The sequence below is a fragment of the Coenobita brevimanus genome, chromosome 101, assembly GCF_032717465.1.
Source record: "Coenobita brevimanus isolate Jiangsu-jjx chromosome 101, ASM3271746v2, whole genome shotgun sequence".
Lineage (NCBI taxonomy): Eukaryota > Metazoa > Arthropoda > Malacostraca > Decapoda > Coenobitidae > Coenobita > Coenobita brevimanus.
Genome location: NC_137054.1, coordinates 11,947,893 through 11,970,351, shown reverse-complemented (window position 1 = coordinate 11,970,351; position 22,459 = coordinate 11,947,893). Strand labels below are relative to the sequence as shown.

The 22,459-nt window shown below is 39.8% G+C and overlaps 1 pseudogene; it reads right to left on the bottom strand.

Moving 5' to 3' along the window:
• The window catches only part of LOC145414921 (cuticle protein CP1876 pseudogene), a 66,513-nt pseudogene extending 49,500 nt beyond the window's left edge, over window positions 1-17,013 (bottom strand).
• Window positions 17,014-22,459: the final 5,446 nt, after the last annotated feature.

Genomic DNA, 22,459 nt, shown 5'->3' with positions numbered 1-22,459 from the left:
AGTTTGGGACGTGAACGCTGAAGAATAGGTGACATTCTTTCTTTATCTTCCAATGTTCCCTATGTTTGTGTTCTTTTTGTTATCAATATGCTTCTTCCCCCTCGTTTCAGTTGTTCTCTGTCCTCTTGGAAATGAATATAGATAGATAGATAGATAGATAGATGGATAGATAGATAAATAGATAGATGGATAGATAGATAAATAGATGGATATATATATATATATATATATATATATATATATATATATATATATATATATATATATATATATATATATATATATATATATATATATAATGAGTAATAGTATTGAATATCCAATAAACTTTACAGAGAACTCTAGATAATTCTCCACTAGGTTTACTTTACAGTTCCTATTTATGTATCCCTTCTGTCTCAGGAATTAGTGATAAAGAGGGTGATCATGATTGACAGATGCATACATACTGTACATACATACATACATGATGGAAAGACATGCATGTGTATGTGCGTATATATGTATGTATGTGCATATGCACCTATGTGCGTCTGAGTACGTATCAGTGTGCGAGCGTGTGTGTGCATGTGTGTGTGTGTGTGTGCGTATTGACCTTGTACACACTAACACCACCTGGTCTTGTAGGCTTTTACCGGGCAAGGTGAGCGACCCCTTCCCCCCAGCTCGCTCGCTCTCTCTCTCTCTCTCTCTCTCTCTCTCTCTCTCTCTCTCTCGCTAGCTCGCTCGCTCGCACGTTTTCGTATTGAGGTCTTTACAGTTGTTTCTCATCGCATTTTCATCGTTTTTCCTTTTTCGTTTTCTTCGTTTTGCAGTATTTGTGTTAATCATTATCTTTTGTTCCGATTGGTAGTCTACATCTCATTCTTCCCTCACCCATTGCTTGTCAATATTTTCTCGCTTTTAACTCTTGTTTTCTTGGTTCGTTTTCTCTTCCTAGCCCAGTGTATTTTATTTTATTTATATTTTTCTGGCGGATTTTTTTTTTCTTAATGCTCTCTCATCATTTCCCTTTCACCTTCCTTCTCTGCCTTGCTCATTCGCATCCCCGTCATCATTTTCTTATATATTTCCTTTTGTTATTTGACAAAGAAAGGACCAAAAAATGTGGGTCGAGGTGCACGATAGTTGACTGATGAATTATGGTGAGATCAAGGAAGGGGAAGCAGAGCCGGAGTATCCAGCAAAAATTTAATACATTTTGACTTTGCTCTGTTAGATATACACTCCTCTTTCCTTACTCAAAATATCAGTAATAAAGAATTTAGGGGACTCTACAGTAAGAAAAGGGGAAGAGAATGATGCTCTGAATATTCCAAGTTATTTAAAATCGTCTATTTTTTGCAATGTCAAATACTCATCGTTCTTTTTCAGATGTCTTTTATCCCTCTACCTGCCTTGAGATTTCGGCATGTGCGGATCTAGCATTAAATGAAAGGGGGATTCAACATTTTCCTAACCACTGATAACATTAGCCCTTATCACTTGGGTCAAAGATACTGAACACAATAATATCTGCACTGCAGTATCTCAGATATGGAACAACTGAAAAGGGGGACGTAAGGAACCCCGGGACACCCTCCCCCCTTTACCGAATCCGCCTCTACTAAGTGTGTCCATTTTCCTTTCGTTCATGTCTGCTCCATCATTTTTTTCCCCGGATATTTGCATGCGATTTGCGTATCTTATATTCAGTTCCTGTAAATTCCTTCTTCTTATTCTCTTTTTTAAACTTGGATGCAAACCTTTACCTTATCCACAGTATTTGTTTTTTTTTTATGCATTTTAAGTTGATCTTTGAGAGCACAGTACCAAAATCAAGCAAAATTTTGATCTGATTATAAACCAGCATACCAACCTCGTCCCAATAATTCTGCCTTCACAACGCACACCCTGGACTGGTTCTGAGGGCGGGGGGTCTGATTTATGCGTTCGTGTGTTGACTGTGTGGGCCATTTGTTCAAGTATTGCCCTCACCTTAGCATATTTTCTTTTTTTTTTGTGGGGGGGGGTCTTAAATCTTAAATTCCTGATATAGTTCAATTTTCGCTTTGTGTATCTGCCAGAATTCTTAATTACTTTTTGCTTCCATGGTACTGAGGCGTTTGTTCAGGTTTGCAACAGACGGCTTTATGCAGCTAAGACGTGTCCTGGATAAATAACAAAAATAAAAAGAAAGAAAGGAAGGAAGGAAAAGGGAAGAGAAACCGAAATAGGGAAAAGAAGGCAGAATAGGAAAACAGAGAAAAGGAAAAAGAAAATCTGAAAAAAAATCTTTAAATAAATAATCCAACGAACACAAAATCAAGAGAGAAATCCTCTGTAACTATATATATTAATATTGGGAAAAGTTTTTGGCACGATCGTGGAGTTCGGATAATGCTAGCCGAAATTTGTGCCCCAAATTTCGGCTTCTCGTGGGGAAGTGGTGTTGAATTTAAGCATATATGGCAGAGATAAATAGCCAAACCTTCTGTATTAATATATTTCTCTTTGTTTTTAGTATTCCTTGCTGTTAAATAAGGGTGATTAGTAACTCAGCTAGAGGTACGGTAAATAATCAGTGAAATGTTCTTATGGGGATACATTGTCATTATTAATGATAACATCGACAGGACACTTTATCACATCTGAAAATCTTTAGTCGGCAAAATCAGAAGTTCTGCAGGAAAAATTGCTTCTCCTTAACTACATTAATCACCAGTAATTACTCACCTCAGCCCTAGAACGTCATTGTAAACCACCCTTGCCGGTACTAGGCTATTTCATTCAGTTTAAGGGAATTACTAGTAGTGAAAGGTTAATGAAGGCTATATCTAACCCCTCCAGTTCGAAAACACTCTGCGAAGCCAAATAACTCTGGCTGAGGGTGACGAAAAGAAGAAAGATGTCATCGTATTCCAGGACTTATGAAATTTGAAAAGGATAACTTGTCTAGCTGGTTCTAGTCCCATATTATTCTTTGTACCATATCTGTTGTAGCCTTTATTGTTGTTGTTCAGATAAAAGAACATTCAAATGGACTACATCACAGGCATCCTGATCTTTTGTTTTTACCTGAGGATAATGTGAGGTAAATACAGACAAAATACCAACTAAAAGTAAGTAATAAATGAAGCGTTCTTAAAGGGAGCTTCTAATTATTGCTAAAGATAACATCGCCGAGACATGTTATCAGGACTGAAAAATCTTGAGTCGGCAGACTCAGAAGGCCCGCTGGAAAAATGACCTCTCTTTAGTTCCCCCATTAGTAGTAATTAAGGCCATGAACCCAATTAGTTTCCCACCAAACAAGGGAGGGTGGTCAGGGCGAAGAACGAAGTACGGAGCTACCCAGACAAACCCACACCCTCCCAAATAAAGGGTAATGGGCCGGGCACGTGAAGGCGTCAGGTGTGCTTCCGACATTAGCCGTGAACATGCAGACAGTCGGTGTTTGGGCGTGGATATTATGAGGGAGGAAAAGGATGGAGAAGGTGATTTCCTGCAGTGAATTTTCTTAAAGGGAAAGGGAGAGAGTAAGGAGCGGGATATAATGAGATTTTTTCTTTTCTTTTACTTACTTAGGGCGCTTCCACAGTCGCCGTTATGTTAGAATGCCGACCGACAGAAATATTCACTGATTTGTTTCAGGCTTCTAAAATCATCATTGGCTGTGATGTTGGCGAAAAAAAAGTATTACCAGAGCGTTTACCTTAGAATTTTTAGAGCTCCACACCTCCCCGTATTAGCCGATCATATTGGGGATTTTTTTCGTTTAAGATGAAAAAAAAAAAATTAACTGTGGCACTAGATAAATGACATAATAATTAATATGCACAGAACGATTTACGGTGAGAGCAGATGGACTTACAGCATATAATTATACATGAAGAGAAGTACAACAGAAATCAAATATACTGTAACACCACCAGATACACCAATAATCACATCGTCCGTCGCAAAATTTCACAGTATAACCACAGATCCACTAACACCAGCGCCAAATTTTCCACTAATACCCGCGCCAAACCACACCATCACTAACATGCCTCACCAGCGCCACAATCACCGAAGCTAGCGCACCAACACTAACACAGTACCAATTCAAGCAACACCAACACCAAAAACCAGCCCATACCAACCGCAACACCGTCACACCAGTACACCATCAACAAAATTTCGCAATCCTAACAACACTAGCACACACACACACACACACACACACACACACACACACACACACACACACACACAACATTAGAGTCAACACTATCAAAAACCACAGCAACACGACATTAGCATCACCACACCAACAACACTGCGGTAACATCAACACAATAACATAACTAACTCAGCAACACAATCTTAGCAACTCCAACACCACAGACCTCTCATATTTGTCCTCGACGCGTGTTAAAAAAAGATAAAATAAAAAAATAAAAAAAATAAGAAAATGAGCCCCTAGTGTTGGTTGTTAGGCAAAAAATAATATATATTACAAAAATTTGGGTACAAAAAGATAAAATCGCATCGATTCTGAGTCAGGTAGAGAATAGGGAAATAAAATGTTTTATAATCCAAGAAAGGCGCAGGTGTCTTGAGCCAGTGAAAACTTAAATAAACAATATAGTTCTTTTACCCCTCAAACATCGTAAGCTTTATATTTTTGCTGCTAAAATACAAGATGAATTTAAATCAGCTAAAAGAATGTCTAAATCGTAAATAATCCAGGAAAGATATGTATTAAAGCAAGGAAGGCGGCAATAGACACTTATTGCATACCTTAGCACAGTTGAAAATATTGGAAGTGCGGGTACAGAAATTAGCTTCACCTTTGTGTTGCTAAACACTGAAAACTATTGATTTTAAGTCAGGTTTGGGAAGAGTTAATCCATCCAACCATCATCCAATCCTATGTCGCCCCATAGAGGAGCGTAGGAACCCGGGGCTAGGCAAGTTGGCATTGACATTTAAGATGAGAGTGAAAGAGTTTGTAAAAATGTAAATTATCTTGGTGTGTGAAGGTGAATAAGACATTAAAAGTTTGAGTATACAGTGTTATATACCACTTAACTTCCCTTGAAATTAAAGTGTGAGTAAAAAGAGGCATAAACTTCATCTTTGTGCTGCTAAACGTGTGAGACAACTGATTTTGTGTTAGGTACCGAATTTAATGTAATTGTAAATCATTTCTACACTTTTAAGTTATTTAAACAAGAAAATCTGAGGTATTCAGTATCATAATATGCTTTTCTGCCTCTCTTTACAGTTATGAAAGAATAGGTTACAGAGAATCTCAAGCTTCATTGTAAGACTATCGAGTTGTGGTAGGTAAGGAAAGGTCAGTATGATCATAAATAATCCCATTAGGTGAAGGGGTTTTAAGACAATGAAAGCTCCGGTAGAAAATAATATAAACAGGTGTCTTTTAAGCCAATGACTCAGAGAACACTGACAATGAGAATTGTAGTTAGGAGGTAGTTTATTAGTGTGTCCATTAATCGCTTGTGAGCAGTACGAGGACATCTGTTATATTTTGCTCTTAGTATCATCTCTCGTTGTGAAGGTGGTTAGGAACACTGTTAGTCATCCTCTGCAATACATGCCTTCCTTTATAAATAATCTCGCCACCACCGGACTCAGAAACTTAACTCAAAGATACCTCTCGTAGTGAAAGGGTTTCGAACAATCTCCATTTCTCCTTTTTAAACTCATTCTTATTACCACCAAACGATTTTATTCAGCTTAGATAAAAACTCGATGCGAAGAGGGTAAGACAAACAATTATGCAGGTTTTTTATTATACACATCTCCTGTATCCGTGCCTTTGAGTACAGGAATGACAATTTCTATTTTTCCCCTCTGCATGCTGCCGCCAAACTATTTTTCTCAACCAAAAGGGAGACCTCTTGTCGTGAAGGAGTTATAAACGATGTCCATTACATTTATGCCTCCTGGAACACCAACTCCTACAGCTAATGGCTTACTTAAAAGGAATCTCCAGCCTGGTAACAAAAATAATCTGTCAGTAGCAAAAGTAACATCACACGACTATTGTTTTTGTTGTTACTGCTCCAAATGAAAACCTTAACTGAAAAAGAAAACGAAAAGACAAAACATTCCAGCAGGTGAGGGAAATTATTAAAAATATGTTGTATAGGTGATATCAACGACAAAGACAAAGTACTGGGATGTGAACTTCTGAAGAGCAGCCATTTCAACAAGTTTTGATACAGATTATGGTTCGTAATTCGTTGGTTCAGGAAGCTCCCTAGAACTTCTTTAGAGATATATTTTCATATTACACATTAATATCCTCCTCTGTATTATCCGCAACACTTTAATCCAAACATACTTTACATAAAAAAACACAAGTATGATAAAGAATCATATACAGAAAGAAACTGGTACGAAGAATGTGTTAAAAATCATCCTAAGCTTACAAGAATACGTCCCTATATCCACGACTTCGTAAAAAGTGGGAGCTTCTTTCTAACCCTATAAGCAGAATAATAATATAGTCGTCTACTGGTGGCAAGGAAAAAAGCCATCTAACTGGAGGGGTTAAATCTCCGCCTGTGAGAACGCTAATGACTAGAGTTAAGGAGAAAATAGTTAGTCTGCCGCCGAGCGATCCCAAGGTCTGAGCGGGTTTCACTTTCCTTAAGAGCGCGACCGGAGGCGGACCCAGCTGTGAGGTGGGTACGGTCTGTGTGTGTGTGTGTGTGTGTGTGTGTGTGTGTGTGTGTGTGTGTGTGTGTGTGTGTGTGTGTGTGTGTGTGTGTGTGTGTGTGTGTGTGTGTGTGTGTGTGTGTGTGTGTGTGTGTGTGTGTGTGTGTGTGTGTGTGTGTGTGTGTGTGTGTGTGTGTGTGTGTGTGTGTGTGTGTGTGTGTGTGTGTGTGTGTGTGTGTGTGTGTGTGTGTGTGTGTGTGTGTGTGTGTGTGTGTGTGTGTGTGTGTGTGTGTGTGTGTGTGTGTGTGTGTGTGTGTGTGTGTGTGTGTGTGTGTGTGTGTGTGTGTGTGTGTGTGTGTGTGTGTGTGTGTGTGTGTGTGTGTGTGTGTGTGTGTGTGTGTGTGTGTGTGTGTGTGTGTGTGTGTGTGTGTGTGTGTGTGTGTGTGTGTGTGTGTGTGTGTGTGTGTGTGTGTGTGTGTGTGTGTGTGTGTGTGTGTGTGTGTGTGTGTGTGTGTGTGTGTGTGTGTGTGTGTGTGTGTGTGTGTGTGTGTGTGTGTGTGTGTGTGTGTGTGTGTGTGTGTGTGTGTGTGTGTGTGTGTGTGTGTGTGTGTGTGTGTGTGTGTGTGTGTGTGTGTGTGTGTGTGTGTGTGTGTGTGTGTGTGTGTGTGTGTGTGTGTGTGTGTGTGTGTGTGTGTGTGTGTGTGTGTGTGTGTGTGTGTGTGTGTGTGTGTGTGTGTGTGTGTGTGTGTGTGTGTGTGTGTGTGTGTGTGTGTGTGTGTGTGTGTGTGTGTGTGTGTGTGTGTGTGTGTGTGTGTGTGTGTGTGTGTGTGTGTGTGTGTGTGTGTGTGTGTGTGTGTGTGTGTGTGTGTGTGTGTGTGTGTGTGTGTGTGTGTGTGTGTGTGTGTGTGTGTGTGTGTGTGTGTGTGTGTGTGTGTGTGTGTGTGTGTGTGTGTGTGTGTGTGTGTGTGTGTGTGTGTGTGTGTGTGTGTGTGTGTGTGTGTGAGTGACAGACAGACAGACAGACAGGAGAGGGGGAGGCAGGAATAGTTTGGTGAAATTTGACCATAACAATGAAACTGATCACCATCCAGTTAACTTATCATCAGTAGTATGCAAACTGTTAGAATCCATAATTAGAAGCAAACCAGTTAAGTATCTAACCTCATCAAAAACCCACAGCATGGATTCCTAAACAGTTGCTCATGTCTAACTAATTTCCTTTACTAAATTTTTCAATGACATTACTGATATGTACGATGAAGCAAAATTCGCTGATGTAATTTCTCATTTTTTTCAGAAAGTATATTATATAGTTCCCCATAGTTTTTTTTTATGATTTTGATATTTTAAAATGCATGAACACCTCTAGGAACCAAGCTGCCTGTCAGTCACTGACAAACTTTGTCTAGAAACGATGTGCTCAACTCCCGTAGAATTTAGCCAGGCTTCATATTGGGATCGTGATGCTTCTCCATATGGCATTTTTGTACTTGTTCCATTCTTGTCACTTGGCTATTTCATTCTGCTTGTGGGCGACCTATGGCAGTAAAGGGATTAGAAACATTCCTCATTAATTATGTCTGTTCTCAGTTCTTTAGTTTTTCTCTATTGACTTCTTCCACGTCGGCTCTCATGTTAACTTCCTTTTTTTTTTTTTTTAAGTATATCATCATTTGTGCAGATCAGATCATTAATGTCCAAATTTTGGGGAATCTGTGCCTCATATGTTGCAGGTCAAAATCTCCATCTTTATATCCTGTTCAGTATAATTTGAGCTCAACCGACAACGCAAGTCTACATCTTAAACTTTATACTCTGTTCAGTATACTTTCAGTTCAACTTGCTAATGTCAGTACAACTCACTACTCTTAATTATCAGCCTTCGCCGCCTCCACATATGCTCATTTTGGGGTTTAAGTTATTAAACATCTTCTCGGAATCTGTTGTCGGGTCAGGAATGGCTCAGTTTTTTTTTTTTTTTTTCTCTCAAAGTTCATCTCAACTCACAAACTTTTTGGTCGCTTCAGGATTAACTGGACTGCCAAACTCTATCATATTCTTTTATTTGTCTGTGCATCCCATTGAAAATTTGTTCTAAACTTCTAGTCCAAAATTTGCGACATGTATTGTACCTCTTTATTTTGCAATCGGACAGCTTTACAGGGACCCTAAAGTCTGTGTCGTTAGGTGGCTCTTTGATTTGTAAACTTATGTAGCTTTATGGCGTCATAGAGCATACGTTCTGATAATTCGTCTTACTCTTTGAAACACTTCCAGGTATTGATATTAATGTAAAAATGCAAATAAATATTACATATTTCACCATCACTAGTATTCAGATATAATGCAATTTAAGAGATACAAAAGTTATGTCTTATTCCTGAAGAAGTGTACCTCTATCTGTTTAGCAGTCTCTCTCTCTCTCATATATATATATATATATATATATATATATATATATATATATATATATATATATATATATATATGTATATATATATATGAGCCTCAGTGGTAGAGGGTGCGTTTCGTACATGGGTGAACCAGGGTTCGCGCCCCGCCAGGGTAATAAACTTTGGGAGTGTTCACCCGGCCACGTACTGCATTGGCGGACACAATGGGTGTTGTGGTTGAACCAGTGTCGCTTACTATAAAGTATGCTTGCACTCAGTCGGTTTTTGCGTGCCGATTACACTTGGTTCACAGACTACACACACATCCAAAGCCATTCCAACACTACAGTTACACTTACAAGCACTTCTCACCCTACATACAATCTCTACCAGACAGCCTAAGCCACTTGGTAGAGATACATTGGCTGTATCGTCCCGACTTCGGTCGGGATAGGCCGGTCCTGCAGTGGATACTCAAACGGCTAATGATGATGATATATATATATATATATATATATATATATATATATATATATATATATATATATATATATATATATGTGTGTGTGTGTGTGTGTGTGTGTAATATGGCAAAGGCTTCCTGAAAAATAATAATACTTTGGCACTACAAGTTATTGAACAAGTAATGGTGTGTTCAGTGTAAGCAGCTTCCTCAGAAGTAAAAATAAAAAATAACTTGATATTTAACAAACTGACATTGGCATTGGACCTTGAATTTTAATGAAAGTTGATCTAGTTCATCTCTGACCTTTACAATAAAATTTGCATGAAGTCGTTTAATGCCTTTTTTTTTAGAGGAGGACGTGAGTGATAGATATATATCGCGCTGTACAGCATATGGTGTATATTTCGAACACTTGAATCACTAGTGAATGGACGTGTGACTCATTTCTTTGATAAATTTATTTTTATGGTTCTTAAACTTTTATGCTTTCAGTTTCCAGTTTGATGATCCTAACCATCCCAGTCCTTGCCTTTTCCCTACCGATGACCAGATTTTCTATAAATATCCAAAATAGGGTATCCAGAGTGTTAAATCTTTGCTACTGTCTGAAAAGTCCCTCCTAAGCTTAAGAGAGACTTTTCAGGCCGGAGGAATTTGGCACAGTGCAGTCTCCATTATCTCTTTCACTACAGATGCGTTCTACCAAATTGAATGTAATTATCTGAAAGTAGAAAGGACAAAATATATAATCTCATCATTGGGCTGAAGAGATAAATGGGTTATAGATACACGTGTTAAAAAAAGAAAAGATAAAATGCATACGAAAAGTGGTTTGATTCATGGCATCTACCTTTATATGGTTTCGAACACAGTACTTACATTACTATCCTGGTTTAGTGGGATATAACTACAAGCTTTTCCAAAGAAGGTAAAAAATTTCTATCGAAGCTGAACCCTTGCCATTTGCCTTACTGTGAGTCTAGCCATCCCATCCCTGCCAGAACACAATACCCAGCTAGGTTGAACACACTCAGGTTCCTGTGGCTCGCTTTCAGCTGAGTAAAGCCGTCTGACGTTAACTAGGATGTGATGCTAGACTTTTGCCATCCATGAGAGCGATAATGGTAACAGTAATAAGATTCTAAGATTGCTATACTACTTGTTGAATAAAATCGTCTCATACTGTCTGAAATAAAATACTAAAGAAGACTCGACCATGAGACGATTAGGAGTCTGATGTAATAAAAATACACTTGTTTCTAAAAAGAATATAAAAATATCTTCTAAATAAGATGTATCCTTGCCGTGAGTGAGGGCGGCGCGGTATGCCAAGTATGAGGACCGATACAGCGTGAAGGTTGAGGCTCGGTACCGTTCTGCCAGGGACGTGGTGCTGGCTGATGTATGTATATGCTGTACCTTATGCCAGTACACTCATGTATAAGCATACTATCATATATCCACTCTCGGGTAAACATATAAGCATACAGTGATTAATAGATATGCTGCAGGCTAATGCTGATGTGTGTTGTACTTTGTCATTACACTCATATACATTAATATATACACTGGGATTCAAATAAACTAACCACACAGTCATACAAAAATATATACACACTACAGGCCGTTAGTGATGTGTGTACTGTACTGTATGCTGTAACACTCACATTTAAACATTCTTTTTTTTTTTGTACAATCAAGAAGGTGCTGAGTGATATGGTCTATACAAATATTCGCTTGGTATTAAAGCATTCGAAATTCTCTACTCCATCCCATAGTTAAAAGTCACTTGTATCACCAGGAAATCCACGTCAAAGTTTGGTATTTCCGCTGTCAAGACCAGGAAGCTAAACACGATTATTTGTCAAGGTGGAGTCACAAACCCCAAGACATCAGCAGCAAAATTTCTGATTAAGACAGGAAAATGAGAGAAGAGATACTACATACATACATACATAAGAGTACTTACTGTATGTGAAGATTAATAGGGAGACAAACTGACAGACGGATGGAAGAGACAGTGAAGGGAGAGAGAGGCAGAGAAGAAAGGTCAGAGAGAAGGAGAAGCAAAGACAGAGTGATAAATATTAAGAGAAGGTAGCTGGAAAGGGAGGAAGACAATGAAGAAGGATGGAGGGAGGGACGAGGGGGGGGGGCAGTCACAGAGGGAGAAGGAGAGGGAGGTATGTAAAGGAAAGCGAGAGATGAACACTGCACAAACAGCTTCATATAAATGCCCTGTAATAATATATATCAGACTTTCCTTCACTTAATTCCCCACACAACCGTACCACAACCACCCCATTTGCACCTAATCAGCAGCAGCCCAGTAAGATTCAATATCTGCGTTAAAGAGAAAAAAATTGACCTCGATCGGTGACCTCAGTTTGTACGGCAGATCTGGTTAATTAATTGAACCTGATGTTTGGTCGCAACAAGAAGTAATGTTCCTTTTACATTTATGTTTTTTTTTTTTCTGGTCTGTTTTTAAAAACTAATTACCCCACTGGATTCAAAAGCTTCCAGTGGTCTACAGCAAGAACTTCAGAGACAAAAAAAAAAAAGTAAAATTCAAAGTTAAGGATTATTTTACTACTGATACTGATATCTGTGTAACATTATCACAAAATGCATCTTGTAAGGATGTCAACTTGTTCATGGGGGTAGCGGGGCTTTATAACTTGGATTTTCTCGACCTGCCTCAAGCTTTAATTTGAATCAGCGTAATTTGCGATAAACTGAGCTACATTCTTTGATGATGTCACTACCAAGAAGTCTTTAAATATGCAAGTCATAATGATGATACCTGCAACAGTTAATAAGCGAGGAGGTTTTTCCCTTTGGCGTATAATGAGAATTATTTTATCAATTACTTCCTCAGTATATTTATGGATAACTTTAATGAGTAAATATGAAGAGCTCCACGGTAATATTGGAAATTCCTCAAAGCTGGAATGAGGTTTAAAAGATTAAAAAAAACTACTGGCTTCACCCTTTCTCAGCCAGGCACCTCCCTCAGTAGGTCAGTTTTTCGGCGGGAGCAAGAATAAAATGCCAAAGCGACGTCCTGCTGTACAGAGGGTAAATAAATATCAGGGCATCGTCAGGAACACTGTGCTTTAAAACTAATTCATTATCTTAGGACTAATGTTGAAATAAGCACTGGCGACTCATACTCAACGAGAATTCAGAGTTAGCTGTATCTGTTAGCTTTTCCGACCACATCTTGCTAAAAATTAAGAAAAAATTAAAGTAAATTCTCCTATTTTCCGCTATATACATAATCCATGAGAAATGTAATTAGTGTCCTATGGAACACTAATTAAGAGGAACAGGAGGCAGGAAAAATTAGGAGTGAGAACTGAAACATGATAATGAGAGACAGACAGACAGACAGACAGAGCAAGGAAAAGGGGAAAAGGCGACTGTGATTGACGGAGAGAGCAAGAGAGATTGTGAGTGAAAGAGAGAGTGCGGTAAAGGAGTGGTCCAGTTTTTGTTGGCAGCGCTGATGACGGTGGTGCAGCGCTGGTTCAAGGCCACCGCACCACACCACACACGGAACTGCCAACATTTCCACCACCTCTATTAACATTGCCGCTCGTGTGCCAACATTTCCAGCACCTCTACCAACATCTTCTCCTCCTATACCGAAAACTGTACTAGAAATATAAGGCTTTTACCAACATTACCATCACATCTACAGACACGCAGCTCTTTTAATTATGTAGCTCCAAATTTTCCTGTCTTTATCACCACCACCTTCACCATTTCCATCCCCTCTTATCAAAATTCTAGCTCTTCTGCCAACACTATCACATCCTTTATAAACTTCATCTCATACACCTAACTTCCACCTCCTCTACCAACATTTTACCTCTTCTGCCAACATTACAACGGCCTCTGGCAACATTATAGCTCTTTTACTAACATCACCACACCTCTGCCACCATGGTGACATCCAACACTACCACCAGCTCATCCAAAGTGACCACCACTTCTAACCAGAATTCCTACCACCTCTTCCAACATTGCCACCAACTGTGCCACCGTTGCTTCCACCTCTTGCCTTAAGTTACCACCACCTTTTCCAGCATGACTACTAGATCTAACACCATTACCATCTCTTCAATCCAGAATTGCCATCACCTTTTCAAACATTACTACTACGTTTAACCCCATTACTGCCTCCTCTAATCAGAATTGCCACCACCTCTGCCAAAGTTCCCAACACTTTGCCAACATTATAGCCAGCTTCACTACAAACATAAACATTACTGCCAAAATACTATCAATAGCCATGTCAAAATAATGTATTAAAGCATGACTGCCACCATTAACAACGCTGTCATTCCATCTGCCGACATTATCATCCTTATCTATAACTTTGTCATCTCGTTATTGCCAACTTTCTCTCTTTTATTCACTGTCACCCGCATTAATACAACCATCATTACTTTAACAACGTTACCTATATCACTGTCATCATTAATGTACATTTATTTATGTTATAGCCTGTTTATTGCTTTTTTGTCAGCACTATCAGAATTCCTATCAATCTTACCAATTTACATGCAACATTAAGATTATATCTAGTTCATACCAGTACATCATCATCATCATCGCTAACCTAACCTGGCTTCCCACTCGTACGGTATATAAAGAGTGGGTAAAATCCAGAAACAGGCGCAGATAAATATAAAAGTGGGAAACGCTGTAGATGGGCCATAGATTCATTCAGTCACAATTTAAGCTTAGAAATCCTCAGCTCTGTCTTACGGAAGAACCATCCACAGTGATGTGTTTTAGCTGATGAAGTCACTCTCCTAACACCCTGCAGAGCAGAGTCATCCCGTCATCTGCCAGCCTAATGGATGAAGTGCTTCCATGCCATTGTGCATTGCTGTCCGTACGCCATCCATCTGATTGTGTTTTTCCTGTCTCTTAGCTTCATTCATCATTGTCTCAAATTCATTTCCTATAACTATATATCAAGCTCTTCATTTTCTTGGCTCTACAAAGTTCCTCCTGCCTTCTAATCATACATATACTGTACCATCACATTCACACTCTCAGTATAACAATACTATTTAAGCACACTCTTCCGCTCCTTGAGCATTGGATTTCTTTTCTGTACTCCTAATCGCTTACCACTCTGTAAATTTTTCATCTTATTCGTTCCACGCAGCCCATTTATTCCGCAACAGTTCAATTTCCTCAACTCTCCTTATAGACTTACCTCTGATATTATAGGAGTTGTCGAAATGCGATTAGTAGTTGTGGTGTGAGTGATGATGGTAGTTGTGGTTACAGGTCGTTTCAGTGGTGGTAAATGTCGTGGTTTTTGTGGTCGTTATAATGATGGCAGCTGTAATTTGTATAGTGGCAATAAACGCCGTTTTTTTGTGGCCTAACCCTCTCATTAATCCTGCTTACGGTCTCCCTCCCTCTACTCTCCAGTCGTCCACCACCCCTTCCATTGTCTTAGTACCCGTGATCTCTCCCCTCCCTATATTTCTCCCTTCTCCAGGCCTTCCCTCCTTCCTCCCTTCGTTTCCTTCAGTGTGTCTTATGCTTTAACTCCTATACTGTGAAGATTTTTTATTTTTCATTCTTGCAACCACCAGGCAGAGTTATTCAGCATAGGAGACGTATTTCGAACTGGAGGGGTTAGATATATTCTTTATGATGGCACTCATGAGAAGGCTCCTTGAAGGTAAAAAAAAAAATCGTCTGGCTCTTGTAGGAGTAATCTGGGGAATTAAATGGCTATAGTTCATTCACTTTAACTGGTCCAAACTTTCGTTTTTTTGCAGCTTATTTCACGTAGCTCGGTGTCAAAAAAAGAGATAATGCTACGTCTGTACATCCTTTATATGGAATTTCTTCGTGGAATACTGTCATATTCTAGTGCTCATCACTATTTACAGCCCAGCATTCAAGATGGAGAGATTACAGATTTAAGCCAAGTTAAAGTTCAACAAAGTATACTTTTCTCACCAGTGAATTTAGCACCGGCATTTTTGTTCATATTACTTCAATATTATTTTATCTTCATGCTTATGCTTTATCTGTTCGCCCTTTCCTTCCCTCTTTTCTCCCTCCTTCTCTCTCCCTTTCTCTATTTTTCAGCGCTTCTTTCTTCTTCGGTGCCTCTCCCTTATTTATCTCGATCCTCCCTATCTTTCTTTATCTTTCTTTTTTTATGTTTTCCCTGAACCCATATTCTGCGATCTTTCCTGATTTCTATCTTTCTTACTCCCCTTCCCTTGCCTTCACTCTCCTTTTCCACCCTCCCCTCATGGGCTTCCCACTCTCCTTCATCCTTCTCATCTTCCTTTCTACCTCTGCCTCTCCCCTGTGTCTCTCATCTTTCCCTATCGCCCCTACCTTCTATATGTCTCCCTCTTTCCTCTTCCTCCCTCTCCCTCCCCTGCTTTCCCAAGGCCTTTTTAGAAGGCCTTGGCTTTCCCCTGCTTCTCCTTCCTCTCTCTTTCGTTCTTTGCCCCCTTTGTCCCTCTTTATCTGCTCTGCTTTTGCCTTCCTTTCCCTGCCACCCCCTACCTACCTGTTATCGTAGACGCAGCCGGTAACGACCACATTGTTCCTTTTATCACCTCCGTCCTTGTGTCTGTCGGCTTATCTAGACAGCTGGCCAGTTGTATGGGTGGCTGGATGGTTGGATGGAAGATTGGATGAGTAGATCAATGGTCTTTTGGAAGTAAGGCTGGCTTAGTGGTTGATACGGATAGGTGATTGGCTAGGTGATTAGGTTATTCAAATCCAAGGGATGGTTGGAGGTTAGACTATGATGTACTACGCCACCAGGACGTAGGGTAATCTCCATCGATTTAAATGATCTGGACTACTGTAGCCTCGCCTTGAGCCCTCCCACCCCTCTGGCTGTTCGAGGCTCCCAGTGAAGAAAGATGGGTTGACTATTATTGTTACTGAAAGCTGCACATTTACCTACAAATTTAACTGAATGACTCTTAGGATCCGGTGGTAACTGGGCTAGCATGTCCAGCTCGGGAATGGAAGCGCCCGAGTTTGATTTTCGGACCGGTTAGACCCTCAGACAAAGTTCGACTCCCCCTTATGCCTCGTCACCCAGCATTACAACAGGTGACCTAGATATAACATCGACTTATTTTATTCTAACGGATAAGGACAGCAAAAAAATAATGGTTTGCCTTAATAACAATAGTGCAGTCGATAGAATTTAATCCTCCTCCTCCATTTCCTCTTTCTCCTTTTCCTCCTCCTCCGTTTCCTCTTCTTCTTTTTCCTTCTCCTCCTTTTCCTCTTCTTTTCTACTTCTTCGTCTGAATAACTGACTGGCCTAACACATGACTGACTGCCCGCCTAATTTTCCGGCTGAGTGACACAGCGAGTGTCCTGGTTGTTGTTAGCGCGGTAAACTGACTTGCTTGTTGAGTGCGCCAGTGTGGTTGTGGCGCCTTGACTAAGAGCACCATAAATATTGACGCCAAACCTCATATTAGCTCCTGGTCGGCGTGCAAATAGTGTAGTTATGATTGCACCGCGCCCTCTTGTTGCAAACGCGATTATTGGCATTATTTTTCACTCCTTCATACAGGGCCGTGTGTACTGTTTATCACTTTCGCCTTTGCAATCTCCTTCTTCTTTTTTCTTTCTTTCTTTCTTTTTCGTGTTCATTGTCTTCCATTGTCCTTCTGTCTTAATTGATGATATTTCCGGCACTGTGAGATAAACAGATTAGTAGATTTCGCCAACACCATCTCGTTTATTTATTTATTTATTTATCTTTGTTTATCGTGCTCTTTATTGTCTCCCACTTTCCTTCTGACTTAATATATGATGACAGTTACTGCACTGTAAGATAAATGCATTTATTACAAGATTTGTTGATAGGTTGGAATTATCTGAGCAGTTCATAATGTCAAATTAAGTATTCGTTCTACTGACAGTTTATTCTTTCTACCTCAGGACGATTTTATTCAACTTGCGAAAGCTCTTTTGTACTGATGGAGTTAACGAAGGTTATATCTAACTTCTCCAGTTCTGAAAGTCCTACAAGCTGAACAAAATCGTCTGGAGGCAGCAAGAATTAAGAAGAACACCCGTCACAGGCTTTGAGGAGTTAAAGCACCAGTCGTAGTGTAGATCATGTGTTGTATTCGTTGGTTAGGATCCCACTTAGAGGGTGTTGGAGGCATTTGATCCAGTATTGCTACATGGGGTTTAGACCGGTCACTTTGCCCCGTATTTTCTTCGGCTAAGAAAGCTCCCTAACGCCACTTCCTAAGCGATTTATTTTGTTTTTTACACCTTGTTACTTAAATCATTCCAGTATCACCATACCCTGCATAAATAACGTACAAAACTATATTAGCCAGCCGTATCCAAAACCAAATCGGTAAGGAAGATCTGCTAGGGAGTTTCCTTAACCGACGGGAATGCAGGCCTGAAACAGAGTATCCTAGCCTGTCCCTCCGTCTCGCAAGGGGTAATATGAGACTGGATGCTGCCTTTCTGATAATTAGGTATGTTGAGGGTACTGAATGCTGCATGTATGCTTTTCAGTGGGTGAGGGAGGATGACTGGTAAATGATGAAATATTTAGAGTGTGCTTTAGTAAAAGACAAAGGACACCTATGATAATCACACCTACCTCAACGTATCCACCACCCCAACGCATCCCAAAAGGTGTCCTTTGTTGACACCCCTCAGACATCCCTGACACTCCCCAGACGCCGGCCACACACACCTCACACACCCCAGACACTTCCCAGACACACAACCATCACACCACAATTACCCACAACCTCTCGACAACCCCCTTATAAGGCCTGGACCTCCGTGGATGTGGTGAAAATCGATGAAATGAAAGCGAGGCGCTCATAAAACTCTGCGGTCGCTACTTGCCATATTTCATCCATCAAAAAGGTAGTGACACAGTGAATGAGTGACTCAGGGACAAACACTGGATTTGTTCATCCCTCTTGGAGCGGCAAACATTTATTTATTTCATTATTTATTTTATCTCCTCCTAGGTTTGAAAAAAGTAGAGCATCAGTATAGCTGTTTGCTCTGATAGTTGTACATTGTTGGTATGACAGATTTATAATATTGCATTTACTACCACCATCACCCTTGCATTACAGCAGCTACACACCATTACTCCATCACTAGTACCACAATTCACACTCATACCCTTCTTCCTGATTCTTCTCCTACTTCTACTTTTGTTATTACTCTATATCACATTTACACAATCAAACTCATAATCTAGCTCACACTCACACCACCACAACTACCGTCACCCCAAAATTCTCTACCACCATTCCAACAGTTCTTGCCACCACAATTATCACTCTCTCACCTTGCCTGGGACTCTGAGAGATTGGCTGCGTCTAGAGTAAGTGCTTGTGCCTATATTCGGAGAGTATAATGTTCGCCGCCCTGATATCTGTTCGTACATCCTCTTACAAATAAGACCATGGCCTTCCCTGCCTCTTTGTCGAAATTAAGACATACAAGACCCTTTCTGAAAGCATAGGTGTGAAGATTGATGCCCCTTAGCTTAGAATATAATGTGGTATTTTGTTTCCCTTCAAAGACTTCGTTAGATATATTTATAAAGAGATGGTTCATATGTCTAATGGTAGATTTATATCATAGTTAACCTTATGCAATTTAAGGACGCTTTTTCATGCACTTTCTGATACCCCCAGACAGTTTTATTCATTTTAGGAGAAGCTGCTCGAACTGGAGGGGTTAGAAATAGCCTTCAGTGACCCCTTCACTATTGTGGCGCTCTCCTAAGCTGATTAAAATCGTCCGAAAAGAGCAATATTTAAATAGAAAAATACATCATTGTAGTGAAGGGGTTAATAGTTTCCTAGAATACATACGCTGAAGGTAATTATTCTCTCGTAACCAAGATTACTATTACTGGATAAACAAGACACATGGAAAGATTCTGCAACTCTCCTTTCTTTTCTTTTCCAATAAAAACATACCGGTGACTTAGTTAAGATTTTTAGTTTGCTTATGAATCAACGCCTTGGTTTCAACATCAAAGGATTAATATTTTCAGAGAGAGAGAGAGAGGAAAAAATTATTGAAACTTGGGAGAAACGGAAAGGAACACGTAACTAGGTAACTGTTCCAACACTCCCACGCCGCCAGCACGAACTTCTGAGAGGACTTGAGGGGAAAAAATATAAGCGTCCTTGTCACCAATATTCAGCCGAACAATTTATATACATCGGGTCTTGGTGAGGTAAAGTGGGTGATTGTTGGATGTGATTTGAGCTCATGGTCACTCGGTCTGATTGTGTGTGTGTGTGTGTGTGTGTGTGTGTGTGTGTGTGTGTGTGTGTGTGTGTGTGTGTGTGTGTGTATGTGTGTGTGTGTGTGTGTATGCAGGAATGTTTGGGATGTTAAGGATTTATTTACGTCAGTGTCGGAAAAACTTTGGTTCTGCGACTATACATGTTTTGGAAAACTTCAAAGGTGCGTTTAGGTATATGGGATGAAGAGGATTTTCATTTATATCACTGTCTGAAATATTTGGTTCTACGACACGAAAGAGCGTAGAAAAGTCTGAATGGTGAGCAAACAAGCAGAGAGTATTTTAGATCACCGTCAGGAAAAAATGGTTCAGAGTTTTAAAAAAGAAAAGTGTCAGGAAATGTTTTGAAGCTTGTAATTGAAGGTATTTGAGGCCATTGTTGACAAAATTATAGCACCATGATAATTTATGCCTTTGAAGCTTTTTTAATGCTTCATAGGTCAGTAAAGGATTGTCTGGGATGTAGATTTTCTTCGTTTTATTTTTATTTATTTTATTTATTTATTTATTTTATTTATTTATTTATTTTTTTTTGCTGAGCGATATCTCTTAATTTCCAAGGCGTTAGTTGTGAGTGAAAGGATGTATGGGCTACTGCTTGGGGCACTGTGGTGATGTATCTCTCTCTGTCTCTGTCTCTCTCTCTCTCTCTCTCTCTCTCTCTCTGTGTGTGTGTGTGTGTGTGTGTGTGTGTGTGTGTGTGTGTGTGTGTGTGTGTGTGTGTGTGTGTGTGTACTTTTAGAATTGATTCTTAAAAACATTAACTGCTTCTTTCTCATCCTCCCTCTCTCCTTCCAGTAATCCCACCGAATTAATGACATTATGTGCCTTTTGGAGGACCCGGCAAATACAGTGAACTCTTTTCTGGTTGCTTTAATGAGAACGACATGAAAGGCCTCGAACATGTCTTCTCAATGATTTCCACTATGACTGTTGACCATAATTTTCTGTAAAAATGGCGATGATGATGACAATGACAATGTCGATGATAATGATAGTGGTTCCTACACAAACCTCTTATATTTGCTGCAACGAGGTGACATGAAGGACCTTGAAACATGTCTTCTTAATCATTTCACCACGACCACTGACCACCGTGCACACCTGCTTCTTGCCCCTCGTGACTCAGATAGCCGCCTCGTGGGATGGAAATATTACCCAGTGAGTTAAATGAACTATCTGTGAGATCAGTGTAAGACAGAAATAAGAATCCTAAGTAATTAACACCCTCAGGATCCTATAACAGACTTCAGCTGAATAAAATCGTCTGGCTTTAGATGGAACAGAATACGAGAATCGTCCGGACCATGAGTTGATTAAAATTCATGTGAAATCAATGTAAGGCGGAAGTAAGAGGCCTGACTAATCATCTTCAGCCTAAGAACATTATTTATGTGTTATTCTGACTAACGGCAGACGAATATATTCAGCAGATGAAATATCCCTCTGAGTGAAAGGGTTATCAGTTTCAAGGAATTACTTTTTTCTTTTTTGTGTGTGTTTCCTCATCTCCAAAAGATTTTATTCAGCTCATGAGAGACATCACCAACTGGAAGAGTTAGTTATAGCTTCATTAATATTTTCTCTACTAAGCTAGAATATATTGTTAACAGCGTCAATAGGCTAAAGTGTTAACTCTGACTGACGACTCGCTTCACTTTGGTTTCCAGTTATCGTGAACTTTGACATGTGATGTGCTGTGCATGATGAGACGTAAAATGCATTGATTGGTGTTAGAGGAAATGTTCTGAATGGAATTACGTAAAATATTCCCCACGGAAACACGTGAAATGCTCTAATCCAAAAAAGCTTTCATTGGCAAGAGAGAGAGAGTCCAGCGGAGCGTAGTAGTGGGAGTGGCAATAGTGGGAGACAGGAAATGAACGTGTCTGGCTGGTAGTGAATGAGTGTGAGGGGGAGGTAAGGGGGTTATTCTCGTAGGATTAAAACAGTCTCTAGAACATCCTCCGTCGCAATTTGCTTTTCTGAAGTGTAATAAATTCGTATGGAGGTAACTAGAACATTTTATAAAAGAGGTCATTGTTGTAATTTGTATTTTATTTTTTTCCTAACATGCGATTTTGTCAGATTAGGATGATAGCTTTTTTTGATTAGAGGGATTAAATCACAGCCTTCATTAACTCCAACACTATTTTCTTGCTCTCGTAAACTGAATAAAGTCACCTGGTAACAAGAAGAAAAAGCAAAGTGCGTCCATTTTTTTATATGTAAGTAGTGTCAGTGCTAACACACACACACACACACACACACACACACACACACACGCACACACGCACACACACACACACACACGCACACACACCAAGGAGTAAAAAGACAAATATACAACAAAGGGAGGGATGCGAATGAGCTTCCTAAAACTAGCAAGGAATCTGGTACCACAGTTCTTTCACCTTACCTTGGCCCAGATTTTCGTATTTTTGCGAGTTAATTCACGTAGCTCAATGGCGTAAGAAGATAATACTACGGCTCTACGTCCATTCCATAGTGCTTCTCCGTGACTAGCATCATATTCTAGTGTCAGTCTATTTTCACAAGCTCATGACTGAAGATGAAGACAAGGTAGTTCTAGGCCAAATTAAA